This window comes from Microtus oregoni, unplaced genomic scaffold (genome assembly GCF_018167655.1).
Source record: "Microtus oregoni isolate MIOR12 unplaced genomic scaffold, Mior012 000031F_ref0000149, whole genome shotgun sequence".
Taxonomy (NCBI): domain Eukaryota; kingdom Metazoa; phylum Chordata; class Mammalia; order Rodentia; family Cricetidae; genus Microtus; species Microtus oregoni.
The window spans coordinates 28239963-28254167 of NW_024543090.1; positions in this window are offsets into that span (position 1 = coordinate 28239963).

Genomic DNA, 14205 nt, shown 5'->3' on the forward strand with positions numbered 1-14205 from the left:
TATGCTTGTGTGAGGACGCCAGATCCCCTGGAATTGGAGGTACAGATAGTTGTGAGCTGCCATGCAGGTTCTGGGGATTGAGCCAGTGCTCTTAACTGCTGAGCCATCTCTCCAGCCCCTCTATTCTCTTTCAGGAAACTCTTTTTTCCTATTTGATATAGTCTAGGAACCTGAGCACACAACTCGGTCCTGTTTTTCTAAAGTGAATTCCTCAGAAACCTGATAAAGACCACACCTGCCCAGATATTTATTCACCTTGTCTCGAGGCCACTGTGATAGATAGTCCCACTTTCTGGCCTGGTTCCTCAGCCTTCCCACTGGCTCTGGAAGCTCCTCATATTTTTCCCACAATGTTTTCTACTGAAGTTTGCTGGGAGTAGCTCCCATGCTTACAAGCATCAAGCTTCCCAAAGCCAACTGTTCCTTTTTCTGTTGCACCAAGTGTAAGTTTCCTTCTACTCCTAGATGGCCCCATCATCCAACCTCAGCCTTGCGTCCTTTCCTTTACCCAAACCACAGCCATCATAGTCACTTCCTAACGCTGAAAAATGCCCTATCAATCCCGCTTCTCTCTTTCATTCATCTAACTGCATTCATTGGTTCTTCAAGGTTCTTCCCGGGAATTATATTTACTATGAAAACAAATTTTATGTCTTGTTTTATCTAACACAGTCTTTGCAGTGTTAGCGCTCCGCGTCTATGATCAATTTCCCAGTTAGTATTAATTGACTTCAGAATTCGCAGGAACATTGAATGGATCAACTCCCTACCTTCCCAACTGCAACGTTAGACAGTGGGGTCAGAAGTCCTTTCTTACATCAAGCCAACTTTTTTTGTGCTGTATCCACCTGCTCCATTGATGGCTCGTGAGTTTCTAGGTGCGCGAGGGATTTCTGCTTACACTGTGGAGACAGACATAATATGCAGATACACTTTATCCTTAAGGGTAAGGCAGGTTTCTAACCCATGTGCTCATTAGACTCACTTCAAGGGCTTTGAGAAATAACCACCCTGGAGCCTCAAATCCCATGGAGTTTGACTCAATCGGAGTGGAAAGTTCTGGCAAGATTCTAATAAGCAGTCAGAGTTAAGAACGTCAGAATGAGAAAGTAACCTGCATGTTGAGTAGAATCAACTTTTTTCGGTTTCCAGGAAGAAGCACTTCCCCTCTTACCCACAGACTGGCTCATCTCAATGGCCCCCCTGCTCCTGAACCTTTAGACGTCCTTCCACCTTGCACAGCGTCACACACAGAGAGGTTTACTCATCAACTGTCCTGGCAGAGAACAGCAGGTTCAGCAATTGGCAAACAAGAACAAGACTGCAAGCAAAAAACCTCTATTTGGGAATAGGGGAAACAATTGCAAGGACGTTTCTTGGAGTAGAAAAATCAGAATTCTGTAGACAATCTCCTGAGCAGACAGCCAGCCACCCTTTGGTGTCAGAGTCAGGGAGACAGCAGTATTGTCTTCCTAAGTAAGGAGACACTGGTCACCCCGGGAATGCTATTATTGAGTCTTCTCATTCTGAGATGCCCCTCCAGAGCCAAATTGCTGATTCTTCTTGACGAAGCTTCGGCTTATGGTATTGGGGTTTAGGTTCTCAGGTCCAAACCATACTCTAAACCTCAGAAGAGCTTCAGGACACATGATATCTCCTTAGAGGATGCTATCTTTAAATAAAGCCAACACCACGGAGAGTGTGAGATGGGTGGGCGGGAGTCGCCTCTTACAAAAACCCTCAAGACAAGTTTTGTGTTCTTTTTATCTCTATCAGAATTAATTGAGACTTAAAAAAAAAAAACCCCTATCACTCTAGAAAAAAGGTTTCTCAGATTCCAAGAAAAACAGTTATAAGAAAATAACCTAGACCTCCCCCACTTCTTTTTAAGATATGGTTTCGTTATGTTGCCCAGGCTTGCCCTGAACTATCTCAGCCTCCCAAGGAACTGGGTCTACAGGCGTGCATCACCACATACAGCTTTCAAATTTATTTCCGTAAACATTTTAAACTAAGGCAACGTCTTAAAACTAGGGCAGTTTTTAATCTCCATCTGTGAGGACCTGACTTTGCAAACTCCATTTTAAAGAAGCGGCTTCATTTTAAAATATATAATGAGCTGGGGGTGGGCAGATCTCAGTTCCAGAAATGTGCTGCCCTAGCAGAAATCTCAACAGGGCAATAAAATTTAACATGGAGGCATTCTGTCGTTGAAGATACCTTGTCAGTTACCAATGGCTCTCTGTTAGGTTTACATGCTTGACCAGTGGGTTCAGAAACTACCTTAGCCTATGCCCTCCTTACCCAATCCCAAGACGACAGGACATGAACTCCTCTGATCAAGGCATTTCCCCTTTAAAAGTTCTCCCCTCCCAGGGCTCCCAGCCACACTTTCCTCACCCACCATGCTGGGGTGCAGGAAAGGTGTTGGTCCAAACTTGTTTGAATATTATTAGAAACCCTCATGTAATTTGCATCAGAAATTCAGCTCCGTGAATTCACTTGTGGACCAGAAACTTGGGCATAACACATTTAGGTTTGTACTGTATATGATTTCTTCCCACACTGGATAAAAAATCCCCCTGGAACACAACAGCACAGAGCACCAAGGAACAGGCACTGAATACAAATGGGTGGGGAAAAAAAATGACAGAACCCAAAAGCTCTCTAACTGAAACAAAGATGGGTAGATAGGGAGAAAAATTAAACAAGTATGCCAAGTAATGATGGCACATGCCTTTAATCCTGGCACTCAGGAGGCAGAGGCAGACAGACCTTTGTGAGTTCAAGGCCAGCCTGGTGAGTTTGAGGCTAGCCTGGTGGACAGAGTGAGTTCCAGGAGAGCCAGAGATACACAACACCACAGAGAAACCCTGTCAAAAAGAAGAAAGAAAGAAAGAAAGAAAGAAAGAAAGACTATAAGAAAAGGAAGAGAAAAAAGAAACCCCTTCTTTTCCAGAACTACAGTGCGCAAATCACTTACGCAATGGAAGATCACTGTTGTTAACACTCCTATTAGAGTTGTCCTTTCTACCAAAAAGCAACATGTTTACTCATCAACTGGAGGGCACCAAGATAGCCCACTCCTATATCTTAGCATCCAGAAGGCTGAGGCAGGAGGATTGCTGGTTCACAATCAAGGTGAGCAACATACCACCCTTTCGTTTCCAATAGCAGATGTCTCTCGGCCCCTGCGGCCCAAGGCAGCGAGCAGGCGTTGACAGACGGCTTAATGAACTAACTACAGAACGGTGGAGGAAAAAGCACGCGTTTGGAAGGTAACGCGGGAAGAGTCTGAGAAAACCGGCCCACTTTACCTTTTTAAAAAGAGAGAAAGAATTATAGGGTTGTGTTTTGGTTGTTCTGTCTGAACAAAACAAAACTGGACTGCCCTGGGCATGTTCCTTGGAGGTGCGCTCCTCCGTAATACGTGGCTCTGACTCTTTTGTTTGAAGCTTCAAATGCGTTACAAACCTCTCTCCTCCTGGGCTGCTTTCTACACTGGGCAAGTCTGGATTTCTGTAATCACTGGGCCGGCCTAACAGGAGAGCGTGTGTACAGATCACCTCTGGTTTTCCCTTCTGTTCGTCTGCCCAGCAACCACACAGTGCAGAGCCGGGCCCAAGGCTTGCAGGTGCCTGCCCCAGGGGTCGGGTGGGACCACACAAGCCAGCACCTGTGAAGAACTGCCAGAGTGTGGCCTTGCTTCTCGACACTCACTCTGAAGTCTTATGGCGAATAGGACGGGGGTGTGATCGATCTTAGGAGAAACAGATCAACTATAAAAATAGGTGCTTTTAAACGCCAGGCATTTTTGTGGATTTGATGTGAGTGTTAACTCACTTATTTTCATGACTGCAGTTCGGCGTGAAACTTGTTACCCTCGCTTTCAGCTGGGGAAACTTAAGTCTTGCACTCTGCCATATGCCAAAGCCTCACTGCGTAAAAATGAAAACTGAGCTTTAAAACACAAGGGTGCTGACTTCAAAGTCTACACTTTTCTCATAACACTTCTCTCTATATGGGGGCTGGAGAGATGGCTCAGCGGTTAAGAGCATTGCCTGCTCTTCCAAAGGTCCTGAGTTCAATTCCCAGCAACCACATGGTGGCTCACAACCATCTGCAATGAGGTCTGGTGCCCTCTTCTGGCCTTCAGGCATACATGCAGAAAAAATATAATAAATAAATAAATAAATATTAACCCCCCCCCCCAAAAAAACCCACCTCTCTATGAATTATGTCTCTATTTCAACAAACACCACAAAACAAAAATCCACAGCAAAGGTTGGGCATGGTGGTTCACACCTTTAATCCCACCACACAGGAGGCAAAGGCAGGAGGATTGCTGCAAGTTGGAGTCCAGCCTGGGCTACATAAAATGTCAACTCTAAGAACAAAAACAAGGCTCAGAGAGTTCTCCAGTTCTTTTCCTGTCACGTGACGATACAGAGACGATAACCATGAATCAGGGGTTCCCACCGACACGAAAGCTTCCAACAACTTGATCTTGGACTTTCTGGTCTCCGAAGTTAGCAAGAACAACTGTTTATGGGACTGCAGGTGTATCTTAGCTGTAGAGCCCTGTCTAGGGTGTCCAGAGCTCTAGGTTCAGTGCTGAGTAGTGCAACAGGCAGGCCCATCAACGCGTTTAAAAAAGAAATGTTTATTGTTGGCTACACCTGGTCAATGGTTTATTGTTACAACAGCAGGATTAAGATAGCAGTGCTCAACCTGTGGGTCGCTGACCCTTTTGGCGGTCAAACAACCCTTTCACCATAGGAAAACACATTATGATTTATAGCAGTAGCAAAATTACACTTATGAAGTAGCAACAAAAGTAGTTTTATGGTTGGGAGTCATACAACATGAGGAACTGTATTAAAGGGTCACAGCATTAGGAAGGTTGAGAACCAGGCCACCAAAAAGTGTAACACCACCTCCACCACCACCCCAGCCCACCCCACCCTACCCCACCACCACCCAGCCCACCCCACCCCACCACCCCAGCCCACCCCACCACCATCCCAGCCCACCCCACCTCGCCCCTGCCTAGCCCTCCATGGGAAAAATGGTCTTCAATTTCTGAGTCTCCTTTCTGCTCTACAGGGAGTCATCTCTCTCTCTCTGTCTCTCTCTGTTTGTTATCTATTGCTGCTTGCTGTGCCTGAGATGTTTGTCAGGCCTTTAAATTCTTTAACTGGTAGAGAAAATGAACACAGTCAAGACCCTGTAGACAGTAACATTTTTTTCTCATTCCAGAAACATCTGTTGATTGCTCGCTCTCCTGCGCTAAAACACTTATTCTCTACGTCCGAAGCATTAGCCGGGACGAAGGAAGGCGACCGGATTGAAATACACTGAAACAGAACGCATGGCTGTGATTTAAGTATGTAAATATGACTTTTACTGGTGTTAAAATAGATTCAAAAGCTCCTCTAAATCACAGAGGAACAATTATTAGCATGAATAAGTTCTGGCTGTGAGTAGAGTTTACCTTTTTTATTTCTATGTTTTGCATTGGTAATCTGAAGAAAGAACAGGAGCCAGACTGAAGCTCGTGCATTCTTGAAGGAACCTGTGTGAGCAGGGCAAACAGCTCAGCCTGAGGCCAGACTATCGCCCTCTCCTGAGATTCAGATCTGCACGTCTGCCTTCTCCTGGCCTCAGGGTCGGCTTCCTGAATACCACCTTCGCCAGCAAGAATGCTCATTTCCGCAGGCACAAGCAATGGGGACAACCCAGCACCCCACTCCATTAGAAGGAGAAGAGACATTGCCTCCAGACTGGCAAAGCAGACTAAGGCAGACGTTTCCACTTAACTGCTCTGCCACCACGATTACCCAGCAGGTGTCTCCACTGCAGATTGCACACACAGGTTTCTTACCTGTCCTCTTCACGACCCAGGTGGACTCCGTGGCTCAGTTCTAACCCAAGTAAGTAAGCACCGCAGGCTGGCCATGGCCTCAGAATGAAAGCTGACTCGGGAACGGGAAGGTGTTTTCTTCTTTCTAGATTGGAAAACTAGCTTTGTGACAGTGTAAATTTTAATCTTCCTGTAGCCCTCTACCTCTGCTTCTTTAATCCCGGTGTTGAAACAGTCCCATTTAAAATGTCAGAACACTGGCTTGGGGAAGCTTCTCGTTAGCTGGGACAAGAGTTATATCTTCACAAGTCAGTCCTATGCCTTCTTCCACAATGGGACTCTGGAAAATTAAGCTACTATGAGCTCACAAACCCAGTAGAGACAGCTACCAGACCTCATCTCCTTCTCCCATAATTTCTGAATCCTAGTTCTTTGGAACTTAAGAGTCAGAAGCAAGTTTTACATAGTACAAAACTACCATAAATTATAAGGAAATTAGCTTTCTTTACAACAAAAATATTCTTTGGATGCTATAATCATAGACACATTACTGATAAATAACTGTATTATAACAAACAAAACAGAATACGTACATCATTTATTTGATAAATAAATAAAAATTATTTGTTGTTTGTTTGTTTATTTATTTATTTATTTGAGACAGAGTCTCACTATGCAGCTCTGGCTGTCCCAGAACTCATTGCGTGGACCATGATGGCCTTGAACTCAGAGATCTGCCTTCTTCTGCCTCCCCAGTGCTGAGATCTTTTGAGGACCTGGAGGGGTGGCACTGTGGTTAATGATGCACTTGCTGTCCTTGACGAGGACCAAAATCTGTTTCCCAGCACCGGCATAGGCAGCTCACAACTGCCCGTCATTCCAGCTCCAGGGGATCTGATGCCCTCTTCTGGCCGCTGTGAGCATCTGCATGTGTATGCTGCACCAATGGACAAGCATGTGTGTGCTGCACCTATGGACAAGCATGTGTGTGCTGCACCTATGGACAAGCATGTGTGTGCTGCACCTATGGACAAGCATGTGTGTGCTGCACCTATGGACAAGCATGTGTGTGCTGCACCTATGGACAAGCGGGCACACGCAAACACACAATTTTAGGAAATGGAATTGTTTTCCTCTGAAGTCACAAATGTGCTTTTCCTGTCAGTAGTAAAGTTAAAGGTCAGGATGAAGGCAGAAAGCCATCTAAAGAACCCTGAAAGTACAGTGGAAGATTAGCTTTTATACAAGGTTTGCTTTTGTAGATTCCTCCCAGTAATTGGATTTAGGATTCAAATTGTCTCATGTGACTCTCCAAACACTAGGATTTTTTTAGCCAAGCATTGACATATACAATAAAAACAAAGCAAAACCCCCTTTTTCCTTCAGGGGCAGCTGGAAGCCTAGTAATATATGTCCACATACATGGTAATTAAATCTAGCTTCTAACAAACTTAAAGTTAAATTTTAATGACATTTTTATGGCTGGGTAATAAATTGTATGTAAATGAGACATGGGTGGAGACTTAGTTTATATAACATGTCAAAGAAGTACTGATTGATGTCCTTCAAAGAGGCCTTGGCGACCTGTGACTTCATTCTAACTCAGCCACGGTTGGTTCTTCGCCAAGTCAGTCAGCTGCTCTGGGCCAGTTCTCCTTATCGGAAAAGTATGATTGCCTGGCTTAGGAACTGTAACTAATATTTGTGGTGGACTACATACGCCTTCAAAGCTCATTTCTCTGTGTGGTTGAACTTAATTATTTAGATTGTACAAGTAAGGATTGTTACTGTCGCCCTCACTATAGAGATGGAGGTGTAAGGGCTCATGAAGACTAAACTATATAATCAGAGTTGTGCAGACTGTAAATGGCAGAGGTAGGATTCAGAATTAGCTCTCTGGGCACAATTCTGTGGGGCTAGTCACCATTCCTACCAACTCGAAAAGTCTGGTTAAAAAGGTGGCATTTAGTCACTGCTCAGTCATAAGCAGACTTTTAAAGGTGCCTTAAACACTTTTCAATGGGTACAGCATGTTCTTTAGCCTCTGGGACCAAATGCTTTTATGGCTCCTTTGCAGGGGGAGCCAATTAAGCACTCGGTTAATAGCCAAGCTTTATAGCCGAGTTAATAGAAAAGCCATATCCCCCTGGCACGCTGGCAGCATTGTGCCACCCCAGCTGCTTTCACGGGTTCATGCTGATTTATACCCCTTATAGCTTCTAGAGTTTCTGGGTCACTATAGAAATGCATTCTCTCGAAGACGGGTCTCTGTGAGTTCGAGGCCAACTTGGTCTATAGAGTTCCAGGACAGCCAAGGCTACACAGAGAAGCCCTGTCCCCAAAAACCAAAACCCAATGCCCCCCCACCAAAGCATTCTCTCATCACTCGTTACTAGTATGTTAAGGGTCATAAAAGTAGCAACAACGATTGCAAGTAAGCTATGGAGAGTATTTCACTGGTGTGGAAAATCATGCCAGGGCTAGGAAAATAGGTAAAATGCTGTCATGTAAGTGGAAGGATCAGATATCAATCCCCAGAACCCATGTAAGCCAGACATGGTGGTAGTGTGTGTTTGTAATCCCAGCACTGTCCCCCACCCCACACCCCGGAGACAGGGTTTCTCTAACCAGGCTGGCCTCGAACTCACAGAGATCTGCCTGCCTCTACCTCCTGGGTGCTGGGATTAAAAGAATTCTCTAACATCACCCGACAATCCCAGCACTCTTGTGAGGAGACGGGAGGCAGAAACAGAAGAATCCTTGAAAAGCTGGTGGGCCAGCTAGGTGGCATATAAAGCAAGAAAAGACAAAACCGAACAAGAAGAGATGAAGTAACACATGGCAGAGACTGAGGAATGACATTTGAGGTTGTCCTGAGACCTCCTCCCGTGCAGTGGTGTGCAAATGCCTCGTTCGTACATGCTAATGCACACATGAGCAATGGCACACGTACTCACAGATAAAGAAAAGAAGGAAGAAATGATACGCCTACATGCTTTCTTCAGAAAGCAAATTCCACCAGGCGGTGATGGCGCATGCCTTTAATCCCAGCACTCGGAAGGCAGAGGCAGGCGGATCTCTGTGAGTTCGAGGCCAACATGGTCTACAAGGGCTAGTTCCAAGACAGGCTCCAAAGCTACAGAGAAATACTGTCTCGGGGAACAAAAAGAAGAAAGAAAGAAAGAAAGAAAGAAAGAAAGAAAGAAAGAAAGAAAGTCAATTCCAAGCTTTTGGTAACTCCTCCCAAGAGCTATTTCTGCAGCTTTTGATTTCCATGTGAAGTGAGAATGCCCATGTAGCAGACCAACATTATGGATTCGGAAAGAGTACCAACACCAGAGAATCAGCATTTGTTACTAAGAGGATTTGTGCCTGCATGACTCTTGATCTCATCTAATGTAGGAGCTTCCAAATGTTATGGGAGTATGCGTGAGAATATAAGAAATTCTATGTGGAGAGCTGCCAAAGGTACTTCTAGCAGGAACTTAGCAAAATTTTGCTTGGTGCCTCTCCTATGAATTCTAGTCTGCGAGGGAGAAGGACACAGGAGAGAATGGGATCAGTAAGTCACAGCCAGGGATTATGATGCCTAACTGTAGTCCCAACTCCTAGGAGGAAGCAGAGCCTTGGATTTGGGGCCTGCCTGATCTACAGAGAGCATTCTAGGGAAGCCAGGATTACAAAGTGAGACCATGATTCAAAAAAAGCAAGAACAATAGCAAGACACGAAAATAAAATAAAGAAGCCACAAAATAAAGGATCGAATATAATAGCCATTAGTCTAATTTATCCAGAGAAGGTGGGTAGGCTTCTGAGTCTCTGATGGCAGTCCCTTCCTATTTTGGAACACACAAGCCCTCCCTACTGTTTTAGGATTGGCTAAGACGCGCAGAAAAAGCCTAATTTGGTTTACTTCCTCTTTGGAATGACCCTGGCTTTGGGACCCTGTTGATTTTCTCTTCCTTCTCCGCCAGACGTGCTTACACAGTCATCTAGTGACCGCATCGGGAACTGCAGCTAACCTCCAGCTCCTGAGGAAGCTTGTCAGCGCACCTCTCATTTTGGATCTGCCATGAAGGGAATTAGGTTGGCACCATCCACCATGACAGAGACCACCTCAGCGGTGCTGTCTGTGAGATTGTCTCCTCGTGCACTCCAGCAACAGAGAACACCCGCCACCCTCTTAGTGATATTGCCCTCATGCCCTCCTCCCACCACAGACCACCTTAACAGAACACTTTGTTAGATTGTCTCCCACTCCCCACAAGAGCCTGATTCCTAAGACTTCTCTTTGGGGGAGGGGGTTGGTTTTGTTTCATTTTGTTTCTTCAAACAGACAGGGTTTCTCTGTGTAGCCTTGGCCATCCTAGAACTAGCTGTGTAGACCAGGCTGGTCTTGCATTGGTAGAGATCCGCCTGCCTCTGCCTCCCAAGTGCTAAGACTAAAGGTGTGCACCACCATCGTCAGGTCAAGACTGTCTCTTTGTACCTAACCCCAACAGAGGTAAATTTAACAACATGCTTTGTAACAGTGTCTCCTTGTGTACCACTGATATTGCCTCAACAATAGGTGGAAGACCCTCTCATTGTGCATAGCCCCAAACAGAGACCACCTCTTTATTTTTTAAGTATTTTAAAGTCTTTTTATAACCTTTGAGAAATGTGTACACAAGCATTGAGTCTCTACCACTCCGTGCCTTTCTTCACCCCCCAAACTGCTCCTGTGCTTACCCTTCCCAATTCATGGCCTCTTCTTTATTATTTTTACATATACATACATATGTGTACACACATATATGTGTACACACATATATGCATCCATGCATACGCACCCTCTGAGTTCATTTAGCATTGCTTCTATGCACAGGTACCCAGGGCTGATCACTTGGTTGCACATTCTAAGCAGAAGCTCCTCCCTGGAAGAAAGTGATTCTCTCTCAGCGGTCCTTGTTCATCATAGTTCTTCATCCAGGAGTGGGACCATGGGGAATGTCCTCTGTCCACACTGGCATGCATGTCGGCAGGTGTTGTCTTTATGTCAGTCTCGTTCAGGCTATCATATTGTTGAGATTACATGGGCTCGTTTTCCTTGTTATGCCTAGGGGACACTATCTAGTCACAAGCGTCCTGGGCCACGAACTCTTACAATATTTCTTCCCCTTTTATGATTTTCCTTGAGCCCTGGGTATAGGGGTTGTATTGGATATGTATTAGTTGGGGTGGGCACCCCACAGATCTTTAATGTCTGCCTTTTAACCAGTCGTGGCTCCCTATAATACCGAGACTGTAACAGACTACAGCTGTCACAAGAAAAGCCTCCATGATAAGGGGTGAGAGCTACCTAGCTGTAGACACAGAGATGCATTTAGGATACAGTTAAAAATTATATGGGGCCGGCAGTGGTGGCCCATGCCTTTGGTACCAGCACTCAGGGGAGGCTGAGGCAGAAGGATCTCTGTGAGTTAGAAATCAGCCAGGTCTACAGAGTGAGTTCTAGGACAGCCAGAGCTACACAGAGAAACCCTGTCTTGAACCCTCCCCCCAAATTATATTGGTTAAGGGATAAGGCAGTAGTGGGATCTCCACTCAGGTCTACAAGCTGTCCAGCTATGTGGAGCTGGCTAGAATTACCGTACCAGACATGGATTTCCTCCCATTGAGCGGGCCTTAAATCTAATCAGACAGCTGTTGGTTTCCTCAAGATAAAAGTGACTATTGCACCATTGGGGATATCTTGTTTTGTGGTTTCTGGGCTTCACAGATGGGTAAGACTACAGATTACTCTCTTCCCTTGGCAGTTCACACAGCATCTTCCCATAGATGAGACCGAGTCATCTCAGTTTCTCTCCTAGTCCTGAGTCTGGCATGTATGGTGTCTTTGGCAACAAGTTCTTGCCTTCAGTCTCTGGAAGGCAACCAAAGGCAATGTCAACAATATTGTTTTGACATTTTCTGACAGTAATTCAAGAAGAGGTTTCCCACGCCAGGCTGGGGAAGACGGGTGGTGGAGGGTGGAGGAGGGGGAAATGGGACAACATCGCCACCTCCTGTACAGTAACTCCATTTAAGTAAATAAACATGGGGAACTTATTGTTGCTCACAAAATATGCCCTCACACTTTAGCGAACATTTATTTGTGTAGCTCTGAATGTTAAATTGTGTATTTAACAGGAAACTTTTACCTGACACCTCATCTTTTTAAAATGTTATCTTAAACTTGTTTGTTTTTGTTTTGTTTCTTTTTGTTTTTGAGAAAGAGTTTCTCTGTGTAGCCCTGGCAGTGTTGGAACTCCAGGAACCCACTCTGTAGACCAGGCTGGCCTCTGACTCAGAGAGATCCACCTGGCTCTGCCTCCCTCTGCTGGGATTAATGGTGAACACCACCATTATCTGGCTCAAACTTTTATATGGTTTATATTCAATGATAAGGTGTTTTGATAAGAGCTTATCAATTTAGATCATGTATTGATAAAATGCTTGTAAATGTGAACTATTTATCTGCATATCTTAATAACTGAGGATATAAATACTGAATTGTGGTTTCTATATAACATAAATAGGTTCAATGTATACACCACACACATGAATATATGTTTTTAAGTAAGCTTTGTTCCACTACAGCTTTTTCAAATACCTCTAGTGTTATTTTGTCTTTCCTCTTTCCCCTCCCCCTGTAATATCCTTTTCCCTCCTCCCCAGTTAAAGTCTCCTGCCCCCCGATTTTTCTCTTATCCCCTTTGTAGCACCTGTCTTCTACTAGTCCCCTCTCTAGGTCTCGCCCCCACCCCTCTCTATTATCCTCACCCCTCCCCTTTCTCTCTGTGGCCCCTTTTTTCTTTCCTAGTTTTTTCAGATACAGGTTATGAACTCAAATCTGAAAGGCCTGGAGCAGAGCATACGGTGTTTGTCTTTCTGGGTCTGGATCACCGAGTTCCACTCATTTTCCTGCAAACTTCATTTCTCTCTTCCTCCCTTCCTCCTTCCCTCCCCCCTCTTTCTTTCTTTCTTTCTTTCTTTCCTTCCTTCCTTCCTTCCTTCTTTTTTTCTTTCTTTTTTTTTGAGACAGGGTTTTTTTTGAGACAGTTTGTTTTTGTTTTTGAGACAGGGTCTCATTATGCAGTCTTGGTATGTAGCTCTGGCTGTCCTAGAACTCAGTCTGTAGACGAGGCTGACCTTGAACTCATAGAGATCCACCACCTCTGCATTCAAGAGCTGGAATTAAAAACGTGTACCACAATGTCTGGTTTCTTGCTGATTTTTTTTTGGTTTTTTTTTTTTTTCAAGACAGGATTTCTCTGTGGTTTTTTGGAGCCTGTCCTGGAACTAGCTCTTGTAGACCAGGCTGGTCTCGAACTCACAGAGATCCACCTGCCTCTGCCTCCTGAGTGCTGGGATTAAAGGCGTGCGCCACCACCGCCTGGCTGATTTTTTTTTTTTTTGAGACAGGGTTTCTCTGTGTAACAGTTCTGGCTGTACTTGAACTTGCTTTGTAGACCAAGCTGGCCTCGAGCTCACAGATATCCACCTGCCTCTGTCTCCCAAGTGCTAGGATTAAAGGCACGGTGCCAGCACCGCCTGGCTCTGATTTTTTAATGTAGATACTTGGAGCTATAAACTTCCCTCTATTTTAATGTGTTCTGCAGGTTTCGAGGTGTTATATTTTCATTTCCTTCCAAGAATTTTTAGCTTCTTTCTTGATTTTTTTCCCTCTGACCCACTTATCATTCAGTAGAGTGTTATTTAGTCTCTGCAAGTTCACCGCGTTTGGGGAGCAGGAGCTTGGATGGTACCCCAGAACCAGTTACTAGAGCAGAGGAGAAGCAGTACTTCTTTAGATTAGGTGGCCAGCCCTGAACATGACAGCTTCCGGGGATCCTTTAGAAGACTGGAGTATGTCTGCACTTACCATAGATCCCCTGGTGGACAAAACTGCCAGGCTGGGCAGAAAACCATGAAGAAGGTGGTGAAACACAAGCTGAGTACTCCACAGAGAAATGAATCTGGCATGCGGACACTCCGCAGAGAGTAATAGGTTTTCTGCCCCAAATAATATGTTTTTCTGCTGACGCAGTAATCCAGATCAAGCTGAATTGAGAAAAAAAAAAACCAGCAACAGGTTTACTGGGAGCAAAGCAACTTCTGGATGGGTTCACTGGTCACAGAGAAAGGAGGCTAGAGAAGTGGAGCATTTGAACCAGGGCAAGAAAGCTTTATTAGGAACTAGGTTTGGGTTTGTGCCCAAGGATGGTCACTTAGGCAGGGACTCGGGCTGCTGGCAAAATGAAGGGAATGGGCTACAACAGCAGACAAGAATGCTGAACTACACTCCCTTCATGGGGAGA